This window comes from Barbus barbus (genome assembly GCF_936440315.1).
Source record: "Barbus barbus genome assembly, chromosome: 43".
Classification (NCBI taxonomy): Eukaryota; Metazoa; Chordata; class Actinopteri; order Cypriniformes; family Cyprinidae; genus Barbus; species Barbus barbus.
Window position 1 is genome coordinate 25,877,561 of NC_136721.1, and position 12,300 is coordinate 25,889,860.

The following is a 12,300-nucleotide window of genomic DNA, read 5'->3' on the forward strand; positions in this document are numbered from 1 at the left end:
GTCATGCCATGATGTTCCTTGATGTTTAAGTACAATGTTAATAAAGTTTTTTGCACAAAAAACAAATATCTGGAAAAATACGACGCCAGTGGGCGGGGCCTACGTCGATATCTTGCTCTGGAGGCGTGTTTATGCAAATGTCTGCGCTCGGGTGACGTCACCTTGCCTTACCTTACAAATAAACACATTAAGTGTTAAAATAAAATAATTAGAATATTACATTTAAAATAAATACATAATTAGAATAATTAAATTATAAAAATATAAATTAAAATAATTAGAATCTTGCATTATTGACAAACTATTTTCATGTTAACACCGTGAAGCTGCGTTGACAATCAGTATTGTATAAAGTGTTTGCAAATATATGTGACTTTTTTTGTACACGATAGAAAATGAAGCATCTTCTCCTGTATCTCATGCAAGTAAATCTGATGAGGACGACAAAAAGGACACAAGCCATGTCTGTCTTTAAAGAATGTTTTTATCACAGAAGCTGTATAATGTACCACTACAGAGGAGAAAGCGGCTCCAAACCATGTGATAAATAAACTATGGAGAGGACCACGAGTAACAGCACAGCCGACACACAACGAAAGCCTAAACACGCTTCTGATATACACCATCAAAACATGACAGCCGGAGGTAAGAGAGCTTTGGATGCGTCGATTTCGTTTAACATCAAGGTTTGTACCAGTCGAGTCGCATTCAGAGAGAAATCAATCAATCACGTTACCGATTCATCCCGATTCACTCCAAAACATGTCTAATAAAAAACAACAAAGCACATTCTGAGGTAAAAACTGACTGTAAATGTAGAACAGAAGAGCAAAGCCTCAGAAACCTACAATCACACCCAGGTTAACAATAAGTGCACTTCCCTAATGTACTTAAAGCGCTCTAATGTTCTACTTCATACACTAAAAATGATTCTTTAGTACTGCTTAAGATCAACTAAGTGTACTCAAGCGTTGCTAGTTTGGGACGCCAGGAATATGAACTAAAATGTGCTTTTAACATCTCCGTTTTTAGTCACCCATCTTTCATTCACAAGTGGTGACTAAACAGTTTTAAATACAGAGATAGTATGTTAAAAGCACATTTTAGTTCATATTCACAGCGTCCCAAAATAGCACAGTTGAGTACACTTCAGCAGTACTAAAGAATCTTTGTAAATAGCACACTTTAAGTACATTATGGAAGTGCACTTATTTTATTTTTTACCTGGGCAGGCTTGAAGAGCAGGAAGAAACATCCAATCAAATGCAGAAATGACCTTTTGTACATTCCAGAAAATCAAACATCAAATAAACAAAACACGAGCATTAGAAGCAAACAGATTCACTTGATGAACGAGTCAAGCAGCACGCTAACGATTGAGCAGCTCCGTCTGAAGCCTGTAGACGGATCCGAGCGGTTTACACGCTGCAGACGGAGCGCGTCCAAAGGAGGAATGAGAGGAGACTAGTCTTCGTCCGAGGAATCCCTGTCAAAGTTGTAGGCCATGAAGAGAACGTCAGGTCGAGCGGGGACCAGAGCATGGCCCGGTTTCACCATCTCAAAGCCCAGAAAGCTGAAGGTACGCACCAGTTTCACTGAGGACAGAGGAACACACACGTCAGCACAGCACACACACACGGTTAAACATGAAGAGTCTGACCTACCACGATCATCTCTGTTCTTATAAAAGCAGACGAACACGCTGACGACTTTCAGATGTTCTTCTGCAAACTCCAGCAGAGAGATGAAGCTGGAAACAGACACAAACGCTTCCAGATTAATACAGTAATTCAAGATCATTAGACTAGATCTGAGACGTTCTGAAAGTGAATCAGGGGTTTCAGGCTTTCAGATGCCATGGGAGGATTACAATGGATCATCAGGATTAAATCACAGGATTACAACGCAGAAAACCCCCCAAAATTAAAAAATACTATACACGCACAATTTTATTAAGGCACATTCTTTCTAGTTATTATCGTACTGGATATGTATTTGTGTATTTTAAATCTAATATGCATATATACATACACACTTTTTTTGTACACATTAAATAATTTATATATTTATTCATTTATGTATTGCCAATTTTTATCAATTTCAATCCCATTTTGTAAATTTATTTTAATCTCAGATTATTTATATCATATTTGTAATGTTTTAATCAATATTTTTTCAGTATCTTATTTTATTTTAGTCTAATATCGTTTAATCTCATTTTTATTTTGTTGCACTTTATTTAATCTATTTCTTATTTATTTGAAATTCATTTGTATTAGATCTCTCTCTTTTATTATACATTTAAATTCTCATGTTTACCATTTAATATTAAATATTTTACCTAACATTTTAATGATATTTTACTGGTATTTAATTCTTATATTTAAATTTTTTATACATTTTTAATTTGTATTATTTTATCAAATTTGTATAGTTTATGGATTTAAAAAAAAATATATGTAATGTAATACTTTTTTATCATATAATTCATATCATATAACTTTTTATATTTTTTTATTATTTTTAATCTTTTATTTACTAATTTAATCTTTCTTGCATTTTTCATTTATTTTAATTTTATGTATTATCACTTTTCTTTTCTTTTTTCTTCTAAACATTTCAACGGACCCCCAACGCTCCCCTGTGGCCCCTAGAGGTCCCAGACCCCTGCTCTAGATGTTGTGGGTGGTTGTCAGGGTGTTGCTATGGTGTCGTGTGTGGTTGCTAGGCGCTCACCTATCTTTGCTGCCCTCTGGAAAAGATTCGCAGGGAATCTCCACGAACAGGCCGGGGCCCCGAAGCACCGCCTCCCATTTGATCGCCCGGGAAACGGTAGGCCAGCTCTGGAAGTGCAGTATGCGGGGGTGACCGGCCCCAGCGGGCTCTTCGGTCACAGTCAACTTCCTGTCCTGTGGAGCCAATCAGAAGAGTAGGTTAGGGAGTCTGTCCTGATCATCACTTCATATCTGTGTGTGCTTGTGTTCTGTGATTATAGAACTTCTGTTGTTTGTCTGAATGATGCGTTTCATTTCTGCTTTCCTCTGTTTAGAGTAATCATTTAGTCCTTTGTAAAATGCATCTCCAGTTACTAAAAGGTGCTTTCTTTAAAAAAAAAAAAAAAAAACTACATTAATTTTTACATTGTTAATAGTAATAAAAATAAAAAATAATGCAAATTAAAAATATATAGAATTAAAAAAAACTTTAAATTATAAATATATAAATAATAAAGTTAGATAATACAACTTCTTAGAAACAAAATATTTTACAAATATTTTTACATTTATTGTATTTTTTCATAAAAAGCACCTCAAATACACAAATTCCTGTTTTCTGTTCAAACAGGTTAAGTCCTTCCAAAATAATATTTATGACTTTAAAACAATAATATATAATAATAAATAATATAAACTGACATTAAATCAACAACTAAATCACTCCTGCCAAATGAGCATCTATAAGAAAAGAGGTCAGATAAATAGTGTAAACATGCAGTGTGAGGTGTGTGTGTGTGTGATCCCACACACACACCGATCATATGACAGGATATGACACGTCTGACGCACCACAACATGCCGGTCTGCTGACAGTGTGCTGAAGGTTTGATTTTTAAAACGCAAAACACACTTACAGAGATGAGTGTTTCTGAGAACACTGAACCCGTCTGAGGACATTTACATTCTCAGAAGAGCATCTGACACCCGTGTTCTCACCATCACCCGCTGGACCATGAGGTATGCAGTGTGTAGTACGCAGTGTAGTATGCAGTGTGTCGGGTGCAGTGAGTAGGAAAGGAAAGGGAAAGGACGTGACGTTTGGCCAAGTATGGTATGGTGCTCTGCATTTAACCTATTCAAGTGCGCGCACACACACACACACACCGTGAACACACCCCAGTGCCCGAGGAGCAGTTGGGGGTTCGGCGCCTTGCTCAAGGGTTTCACCTCAATCGTGGTATTGATTCACTCCCCCCACTGACAATTCCTGCTGGACCTATTCCACGACTGCCCCTAGGGTGCAATGTGTAGTATGTAGGATGCAGTGTGTAGCATGTAGTATGTAATGTGCGGGGTGCAGTGAGTAGTATGTAACGTAGTGTGTGGGGTGCAGTGTGTAGCATGTAGTATGTAATGTGCGGGGTGCAGTGAGTAGTATGTAACGTAGTGTGTGGGGTGCAGTGTGTAACATGTAGTATGTAATGTGTAGGGTGCAGTGTGTAGCATGTAGTATGTAATGTGCGGGGTGCAGTGAGTAGTATGTAACGTAGTGTGTGAGGTGCAGTGTGTAGCATGTAGTATGTAATGTGTGGGGTGCAGTGTGTAGGATGTAGTATGTAATGTGCGGGGTGCAGTGAGTAGTATGTAACGTAGTGTGTGGGGTGCAGTGTGTAGCACGTAGTATGTAATGTGTGGGGTGCAGTGAGTAGTATGTAACGTAGTGTGTGAGGTGCAGTGTGTAGCATGTAGTATGTAATGTGCGGGGTGCAGTGAGTAGTATGTAACGTAGTGTGTGAGGTGCAGTGTGTAGCATGTAGTATGTAATGTGCGGGGTGCAGTGAGTAGTATGTAACGTAGTGTGTGGGGTGCAGTGAGTAGTATGTAACGTAGTGTGTGGGGTGCAGTGAGTAGCATGTAACGTAGTGTGTGGGGTGCAGTGTGTAGCATGTAGTGTGCAGTGTGTAGGATGTAGTGAGCGGGGTGCAGTGAGTAGTATGTAAAGTGTAGTGAGTAGTATGTAATGTGTAGTGTGTGGGGTGTAGTGAGTAGTATGTAACGTGTAGTGTGTAGGGTGTGGCGTGCAGTGTGGGGGGTACAGTGTGTAGTGTGCAGAGAGTGTAGTGTGTAGGGTGCAGTGTGCAGATACTCACGGAGTACAGCTGCAGCTGCGGTGGTGCTGCTGTGGATGAGTGATCCCGTGCTCCGTTCCCTCGCCCACCTGGGATCTTCAGAGGTGGGTGAGGGGCATCAGGAGCACCACAGAGGCCCTGGACCACTGGAACTACTGCAGCACAGCGACAGACTGAGGAGAACACAGAAAAATACATTATATAGGGCCCTATAAAAGCCATTTAAACTTTAAAATTGTATTAATCAAAAAGCATGTCTAATTAATTAAAATCATAACACTTCTACAATTTCACATACATTTATTAAAAGTTTAACAAAAACTACATGCTTAGGGCCCAAAGAAATGTTTTATTTTTTCTCACCATATGTTTTGTTACCAAATTCTCTGTTTTAGCATGTCTAATCTTTTATGCATTCAAATTTAACATTTCTATTCAGATTTATTCTTAAAATAGCCTTATGAAATGTTTCGTTGTTTTTTCCCCCAAGAAATTCTGTGTTGTGTATTTAAATTTTTCTGGTTATCAAATGAAGGTATAAAACATTAATTTCATTTAACTATTGAAAATTATTATTATTTTTTGGCAAGCAAAGGGGATTTATTATTAACATTAAAACATGGAAAAACATGCGAGTATTCCTTAAAAAATAAAGTTTTGAGAATTTTAGTAGTAGTAGTAATATTATGTACATTCTACTGAACAATAGTAATATATCTCTGGCACAATGTCTTCAAGTTAAACCGAACTTTTATTTTGACGGGTTGCTATGAATACCTTTAAATTTCTGTGTGTATATGATGAGGCCAGTTTTACTCAAATCAAAGGGTAAAATCTATGTGTGTAGGTCTCCATTCATTCACACAGAGACACAGAACATGCAGCATTCATATTCAAATAGTATTTATGTGGCTTAATATTTACAGAAACTAGAACCTACTTTAATTCATTTAAAGTTTGACAAATCTATAAAAATGACATCAGCAAATTCTGTTTTTATGACTGGATTCCACAATTCACAGAAATCATCGGGTCCTAATCCTACACGCACTACAGCGACAGGAGAAACAGAAATAAAGCATAATTCATCTGATCTGCACTCGAGGAGGTAGCACTTATTCAACAGCACAAGACGAATTACAGACACATTTTCACAAACATTAACCATCAACCAAACTACCAACACTGCAGGACTTCTAAAACTTTACGTGCCGTTTCTTTTTCCAAAAAGATTTATGTATCGTTTAAGGTTTATTTACAAAACATAAGCAATTTGGTTTGCAAAGAGCATACTTCTTTCTTTCTGTGTGTTGCATTCTTCAAATAAAATAATTGCATAAGAAAATGAACGATAATACAAATAAGCAAATAAATAACACTAGTAGGGAGTAGAAAAAAAGTTATAAAAATATACATGATCAAAATACAATGAACAAACATTTGATTGTAAACGATATAACTCAAACTGGAAGCATCGCTGAAATATAGTTATTATTATTTGTTTTATGTTAATTTTAGTTGTTAATGTCTTATCGTCATTTTTATTAGCTTTTATAGTCTATTTTTATTTCAGATTGGGATTTTTTTAGAGCATCACATTGAGAAATGTTTCCTTAAACTAGCTGATATAAAACACTTTATCATTCTATTTTATTTCATTTAACTTTTTTTTTTGTAGTTTGTGGTTTTAGTTTCATTTACTAGAAATAACCTGCTAATAGAAACTCAATATTTCCCAAATATTATTTTATTTGCATTTATAATATTAGAGTTTGTTTGTTTGTTTATTAAAAAAGCACACTAATTTCAGTTTACAGATTATGTTTATATAATTGTTACGTTTATTAATTTATCGTTTTACGTATATATATATATATATATATATATATATATATATATATATATATATATATATATATATACATATGTTTCCAAATCCTCCCCAATAAAATTAGAGTAGACAATAATAAACACAAAATTGTCTTTTTCATGGCATATAAAATATTAATCTTAAATCTTTAATAAACGTGCTGAAATGGCCAAATCTTATGTAGCGTTTTGTAGGATATTTAATAACTATTATTGACAGTTTTCATGCTTTGTCCCAATAGATATTACGAAAAAAGAGGCAGAACATTGAGCATTTCTTATAATCTTACTGCACCACGTGCAGTCAAACCACAAAAACGAGTAAAGTCATGCTGCATAACAATAAAAGGAACTACTTCCGGTCCTTAGAGAACGGGTTCTCTCGCGCGTTATTGTGATATTAACATTATCCAAAAAATGCTTTTATTCAATGACTGAATTATTAATACACACTAGAACAAAAACAAGCATTCTTTTTACAATAAATTCAACGCGGTCACGGACATAATGTAATCTAATTTCACTATAAAATAAAACACGAATATTTAATAACTAAAAGCACGCGGCGCGATCAAAGGCCCGAGGCGCGTGACGTCATGACGGCTTCTGTGACGTGCTGTGAAAACGAGGCCTTTGACGTCATAGCGCACAACAACGCGATTTTATAACGAAATCGACACAATAAGAGCGTTAATCATTCCGTGAAGACAGAAAATGATCATAAATCGCTGAGAGAATCATCAGGTGCGTGGATGTGAATTTAAAGGGCCACAGATGCTAGCAGATGATTTCATTCAGATGGATTAAAGAGTAATTTAACATCTAAACATCACACGGATAACAGATCAGGGTTCCCAGCACCTTTAAAACCCTAAAAATATTATGTGAAGTGTGTTAACTGACAAAAACTGCTGTCGCAAATATTAAACGTGATGAAGAAACAGCTGCTAATATTAGCATTAGCCTCTCAGGCCCTGAGAGAAAATAACTCGTAATTAAAGCGTTAATTAAAGCCAGCAGCCCGCACTGTTATGACTTTATATAGTCATATGAAGACTGTTGTGTTGATGTAAACGGTTAAATGTGTGTGAACGAGCTGTTAAAGGGCTCTCACCTTCCCATCATGTCGTTAATACCGTTACTTAGAGCCTCCATGATGCTGCTAGTTTCACACGCTTTATTTCCTTCTTTCTCACGGGCAAAGCAATGACTGTTTAGGATCCGCTGGAGGTTGGATTTTACCATCCGGCCCCGGGAGAGTTCACGGCGGCCTGTGTTCGCTCGTCTGCTGTCGGCAGAAAGTGAGGAGCGCGGAGGCGGAGACGCGACAAAAACACCATCCGCGCTACTACGGCGAAGGCGCGGCTCATGAATATTCATCGAGCCGTAATGACGGCCGGCCGGTCACGTGCTTGATTAATATTCAAAAGGTAACGGTTTTAGCGAATCGGCGTGGTCGGATCGACTTGCGTCACTAATATTCATGAGCGAATCCTTCGCTATAGTACGCGTGGTCATCGCGTTTGTTCATCGAGTGGAAAATTACTGAGAGGAAGCGACTATAGTTTTGCTTTCGAGTCTGTTGACTAGGAGTGCATGTGTTATATGATGTTTTGGCACCTTATTTGCGCGCATTTGAGAGAGTGAAGGTCATGTTATTGACAGAGAAAGTTTAGAGAAGATTCATCTTTCAATACAAATTCAAAATGCAATATATATATATATATATATATATATATATATATATATATATATATATATATACACACACATATACATTTAGTAGCCTAATATATATATATATATATATAAGTTAGTAATTAACACACATCCATATATATATATATATATATATATATATATATATATACAGACACACACACACATATATATATATAAGTTAGTAATTAACACACATCCATATATATATATATATATATATATACAGACACACACACACATATATATATATAAGTTAGTAATTAACACACATCCATATATATATATATATATATATATATATACAGACACACACACACATATATATATATATACAGACACACACACACATATATATATATATACACACACATGCAAAGATAACAAGTAGATAGAATAGAAAAAGAATATAGAAAGCTTCTGTTAGAGTTAAAAAAAATAGATAAAATAAAATCAGAATAGAGAGTGCTAGAGATAGAGGGTCAAATAAAGTATATATATATATATATATATATATATATATTAAATTGTATGTATATTTTATTACCTTATTAATATTGGTAACACGTTATTTTAAGGTGTCCTTGTTACACGATACATGGACTTAATTCTTGGCTTCAACTGCAGAAATGCTTGGACTGGAGTCAGATCTGCTGATTAGGGGTTAAAGGTCAAGACATGTAATTGGCCTTTATGTATTTTCTAGTTTCAGTCACGTATCTCACAGTCATCTTCGTCTTCATCACGCTCTGCAGACAGCTGAAGGTCTGGTGTATCTGGAACTCTTCATGTTAAAGTGTTTCTGGGTCACGGAGGTCATGAGGTCATGAATCTCCACATTATACAGAAATCAATGACTTCTCATCTGTCTGTTCAGGAATCAGGCTCATGAATATTTATTCGTCTACTTATTTTGATTTTAGGACCAAAATACTCAAAGTATTTATTTAATAAATAAATAAATGTATTCACTCACTCATTCAATGCACCATTCTGGTGTTTTATCACATGACGGTGATGTCATGATCTGTGCACATGGTAACATGATTTAGTACTTGACCTGCTTACTGGCAGGTTTTATAAACAATTATTTGTTAGCTTTTTTTTTTTTTTATAAATGTCATATTTTGTATTTATTTTAGATCATTTTTATTCATATTAATTATTAATTCATTAGTGTGGGATTGTGTGTGCAAACCATACATAATTTGATGGGTTTTTTAATTTAAATTTATTTAAAAATAATTAATACAGAACATTGCAGACCACAAAGTGCCACAAAAGGGGTCAAATCCAAGGTTAGTTAAATATATGCTACACAATGCATGTAAATTAATTGATTAATTAATTAACCAAACAAAGATAAGCAGATATAAAGAAAACAAGAGCAAAACAAATAAACAAACAAAAAAATAATAAAATATATAAAAATATATATGTAATTTACAAACAAACTATATATATATATGTATATACACACACACACACACACAAATATATATGCAATTTACAAACACACCTATATATATATATATATATATATATATATATATATATATATAATAGGCCTAAATAAATAAACAAATAATTAATAAACCAAACAAAGATAAGTAGAAATAAAGGAAACAAAATTATATATATATAGATATGTGTGTGTGTGTGTGTGTATATAGATATATATATAGGTGTATATATATAAATATATTATATATATATATATATATATATATATATATATATATATTATTTGTTTGTAATTATTTGTTATTTCTACTTATCTTTGTTTTTCGTTTATTAATTATTTGTTTATTTATTTAGGCCTATTTATTTATTTACTGGACGTAGACAAAGTTTTAAAATAGACCCTATTACATTTATGTAAACCAGAAAAGCTTGGGTTAATTATTAATGCATCATATTTACGGTATAATTATGATATCATCTTTCCTCAAAATTCCACAGTTATTAACATCGGAAAAAAGTTTTTTTATAATTCCATATTTTTTTTATTAATATAAATTTATGACATTATATAGTGTTATAAATGTGTTTCTAATACAACAGAGAACTTTGACATCAATCTCTCCATATTTTCCCGAACTGAATCGTGGGTGGTGCGCATGCGCACTGGCGGCGGATCTGAGTCAGGCTGCAGCATCTCTCACGAGCAGCAGATGTCAGTGCAGTATAACAGTGAGTTTATGAGATGAAACCAGAGCAGGGCATGTTCAAACATCACACAGCAGCATCAAACCGAAGAGCACACATCACTGTTAATGCTCTTTTAAAGCCATAATTGTCTGATAGGCAGAGACACGTTACTGTAGATCTCACAAACACACCACATCAGACTCAGTGTCTCCTGTTTATAGCGGTCAGGAGTCTCATGCGTGGCCTTTATGTGTTTAATAACAGCATATCTTCATCTGTGTGAGGTTAGATGATGCTCATATATCCACGGTTCAGTTTTATACTTCTACACTCGTAATAAGGATATAAAAGAGTTAAATAGAGGGTAAACTACAAAAACGTGCTTTGTGCTCCTGTTGTATTTTTCACTTTTTTTCTAGGTTCAACTTTGTTAAAAAATGGATCAGTTTAGTGAATGTTATTTGACATAAACTACAGATTTTTTGATGGCATTGACTGAGTTTGGAGATGGTACTCGAATCATATATAAACTGAGAAATTAATGTGATTGTTAGACTACTTCTCTTAGTTTTTTAATTGTATTTTTTTTATTAATACTTGCTTTAAGAAATAAATACTTGGGGGAAAAAAAATCATGAAAATAAATTAAATAATGATTAAATAAAGTTTTTTAAAGTTTTACTTCTCAAATATCTTTAGCTCTTTAGCAAATAAAATTGTGTATCTAAATACATAAGCATTTCATAGTTTAATTTGGTAAATATCTTTTAACTCCTGATATAAAATAGTTTATAGGTTTTTTGCTCAAATAAGATTTCTTTTTGAATTTGACGAGCATATCAAATTTCCATGCAATTGGACTACAGTTTTAATATAAAGTAATAAACTTAATGTGGTATTTGTCAGTCATAAATAAATAAACAGGTCAGATTTCTGTAATAATATGAATGTCTTAAACACTATAACCAGCTTTGCAAGTGCAGGTTCTATCAGAAATACATCCAGATAACGACTGGTCTTGATGCACGTGGGAAACTTGTTGAATCCAGACTGGGTTGATTTTTCAGAAAGAGTTTGACTCTGTGAGACGAGAACGATCCGGTGTGTGATTCACCAGCTCTTCGTCAGGTTTCACTTAATTAGTCTCTTCTGAAGCCTCTATTGTCTGTCATTTGCCGGAAGCGTTGAGACTCAAAGCATTTGAAGACAAAACCAGCGAATGAAGGCTTTTGTCCAGCGGCTCGTTCTGGACTCTCGGGAACGGCATTCCATTGGCCGGCGTTCCATAGCAACACATTCCACCTATAACAAAAGATCTTGTGTGTGTGTGTGTGTGTGTGTGTGTGTGTGGAATCACCGGGCAGATTTCAAGGATTCCAGCCAGACGTTCCCAGGATCCAGAGTCAAACAGCAAACGATCAGGAGTGAGTCATAATGAGACTTTGAACATTATATTATCAGTCAATCCTCAGAGCTTCATCCTCACGTGTTTCTGTACTTTGACCTCTTCACCTGCCAACAACTCAAATCACACGCCCTGATCAATCCGTCAGATTCAGTTCATTCAAGGCCCTAAACACTCCATATCAACACTATACAACATCTACTTCAATCTTAGTTGCTGCCTTAAATTAAGTAAGCTGACTTAAAAAAATATAGATCAGGATGAGTGTTTGTTCATCAGGTTTGTAGAAATGTGTCTACAATTATTGTGA

At 34.8% G+C, this 12,300-nt stretch overlaps 1 pseudogene across 1 annotated transcript; it reads right to left on the minus strand.

The window, feature by feature from the left end:
- Nucleotides 1-466: 466 nt before the first annotated feature.
- Nucleotides 467-8,031, minus strand: LOC306862571 (ornithine decarboxylase antizyme 2-like; annotated as a pseudogene). The gene is made up of 5 exons (XR_013786091.1): nt 7,830-8,031; nt 4,868-5,019; nt 2,737-2,909; nt 1,665-1,750; nt 467-1,595 (listed from the first exon to the last, which is right to left on the minus strand). The product of XR_013786091.1 is annotated as an ornithine decarboxylase antizyme 2-like (transcript).
- Between the last annotated feature and the right edge of the window lie 4,269 nt (nt 8,032-12,300).